Source organism: Marmota marmota, unplaced genomic scaffold (genome assembly GCF_001458135.2).
Source record: "Marmota marmota marmota unplaced genomic scaffold, marMar, whole genome shotgun sequence".
NCBI classification, from domain to species: domain Eukaryota; kingdom Metazoa; phylum Chordata; class Mammalia; order Rodentia; family Sciuridae; genus Marmota; species Marmota marmota.
In genome coordinates, this window is record NW_025999863.1 from 887,092 (window position 1) to 889,867 (window position 2,776).

Genomic DNA, 2,776 nt, shown 5'->3' on the forward strand with positions numbered 1-2,776 from the left:
TTTTAAGTAGAAGGTTTATTTTGGGAATGATTTTAGATTCCCAGGGAATTTGCAAAGATACTCCAGTGTCCCTGTGCACCCTCAGTGGGCAGGACGATGAGGCCTCCACCCCAAAGACACTCACGTCCTGATCCCCAGAACCTGAGGCCACGGCACCTGCCCGGGCGGTGGGGAGAAGGGGCTCTGAGGGGGGATCAGGGGAGGTGACCCCTGAGCAGGGGTCACCCAGGGTCACCACAGGGTCCTCCTGAGAGGAGGCAGGAGGGTCAGGGTCAGAGGGCTGGAGGATGCTCTGCTGCTGGCCTTGGAGCTGGAGGAGGGGACGGGCCTCTCCCTGCCACACCTGGGCCTAGGACTTCTTCCCGGTACTGTAAGATAAAAAACGGGGGCTGTTTCTGTAGTAAGCAGATCTGGTGTGGCCCAGATCATCCGGGTTGTGACCCTTTGTGGTGACAACCACGGGAAATGAGCCTGATCTGACCCAACCAAGGCGCCGGCGCTGGGGCTTCTGCAGGGCTGACCGGCCGCAGCCGTGACCACCATCAGTGTCGTCTAAACCGGCACTTTATGTGGGTTTCACCAGTCATTTTTTTTTCTCCATTGAATGTCCTTTCTCTGTCCCAGGGTCCCTTATGACATTGGGCTCTTTCTCTGGTAATTAGTAGAAAGACCCACCCGGATGGAAACTGGATTATTCCTGTGGGAATCTGGCCAGTTCCAATGCCCACTCAGCACCCTGAATACAGCCAGAGTCCATCAATGTCCCTGAACGGAGGTGGATGCTGCGTCGGGTAGGAGCAAGGCTGCAGGGAGGGTGTCCCTCTGCAGGAGCCGGGCCTGCTGGAACATGGCAGGGCCAAGGTCAGACCGAGGACCTGCTGCTGGAGCTCCCAATCTGGTGGATAGAAACCAAAGCACATTTCAGGTTACAATGGAGCCCAGGCGTCTGTCAGGGCAAGAGAATGATATGGTGGCCACTTGGGCAAAGGTGGCCCCTGCCTGCTGGGTCCTAAAACGTGACCAGGCAAACATGTGGGGGTGGAGGAGCATGTGCAAAGGCCCTGCAAGAGAATGAGGTTGGTGTGGGTGGGAGGACCAACAGGGAGGTGGGTGGGAGGACACGAGGGCCACTCTGTCCCCCCAAGCAGGCACTGCAGCAGAGCCCTCCTGCACGAGCTTCTCAGCAATGGAGCGGCGCACAGGACAGTTCACATCGTTTGGGGAAGCCCAGCCCAGTGCGGGCAGCAGCCGGTGGACCTGTCTGCCTCTGTCTCCAGCGGTCAGTTCTCCAGGGTCCCCGGTGTGTTTGGGCCTCGGGGACCAACAGTGGTGACCAGGTCCTCCTCTGCACCCTTGCTTCAGGCTCTGCCGTGGGAGACTGAGACGGGGAGGGTCACCACAGCTGGCTTCAGGCTTCCTCCAGTCAAAATGAAGATGCTTGGGCACCACCGTTGCTGAGGCCACCCCTGGACAGTGTGGGGGGTGAAGGGAGGAGGGCGGCCGGGCCCAGGAGAGGAAGGGAGGCTCCCGGAGGACTGGAAGATCTAGAGCAAGGGTGGGGAAGAGCAGAAAGGGGGGTCCTGGGGTGCTCCAGAAGCCGCAGCAAGTCCAGGCGCCTCTCCAGGCCCACGCGGGCCTCGTCCCTGCAACACGGGCCGGGCTGGGTTCCGGAGCCTGGCGCAGGTGGGGCCCCTCCTGCCTCCTCTGCCGCTGGGGCTGCTGGTCCCCGGGGACCTTCCTGGCGGGGCTGAGGGCTCACGAGTCCAGGCATGTGGGACTCCAGGACACCAAAGGGGACCGGGATCTGGGCTGAGTCACGTCCCTGGGCGCTACGTCCCCAGATGCTCCCACCCTGGCAGCTTCCAGCAGGAGGGGGCTGGGAGGCTGGGCCGTGGTGGACCCGACCCCGTGCCAGCCCCGTGAGCGGAGCCAGAGGCCTCTGGGAGTCCAGCTCCCTGCCTGCTCAGGGCCCCTCCACCTGCCGCAGGTATTTTGAGAAAAGCTTCCGGGAGCTTCTCCTGAGAAATCTGCTGAGTCTGAAGGGTCATCTCAGGGCAGCGGGAGCGGAGACTGGGGGGGACCTGGGCGTGCATCCCGGATGGGTGCACAGGGTGGGTGCCAGGCAGGGCTCCGCACCCACCCCCTTGGCAGTGGGACCCCGGGGTGGGGATGCAGGCTCGGGCAGCCCGAGGCCACTTGGCCCCTAACAGCGGCCCACACACTGGGCCTGCTGGCTCCTCTGTACAGTGAGGGTGCAGGAAGCCCCCCAGGCTGGGCTCTGAGGGACACAAAATATCTGTTTTTCACTTTTTTATTGTGGCAAAAAATACATAACACAAAATGTACCGTCCTCACCTTCTTTAGTGCAAGTTTCAGAGGCATGAAGCCCGATCCCAGGGCCGAGCAGCCGTCCCCAACACCATCTCTAGAACTTTCCATCTTCCCACCCTAAAGCTCCGTCTGAACACGGGCTCCTGTCCCCTCCCAGCCCTGCTCCCACTGTGCTGCTTCCTGTCTCTGTGGATCTGAGTCCAAGGGCCTCCTGTGGGTGGACCCTGCAGTCTGAGTCTGGCACAGGTCACTGAGCAGTGTGTCTTCAGGGCCATCCACAGGATAGTGTGTGTCAGGGCCTGGCTCCTGTGGGTGGATGAGTGCTTGGTTATAGGGACAGGCCACCTGGGCTGTCCATTCTCCCCGATGGACACTGGGCTGCCCGCACCCTGGTGGGTGGGGCTCCACTCTTCATTGTGCGGCTCAGCTCACTTCACTCTCCAGG

At 61.5% G+C, this 2,776-nt stretch overlaps 1 long non-coding RNA gene across 1 annotated transcript; it reads right to left on the reverse strand.

The window, feature by feature from the left end:
• Positions 1 to 2,776, reverse strand: LOC125619360. Its single transcript, XR_007350866.1, has 2 exons — positions 2,356 to 2,776; positions 1 to 1,544 (listed from the first exon to the last, which is right to left on the reverse strand). It is a non-coding gene; the product is annotated as an uncharacterized LOC125619360 (long non-coding RNA).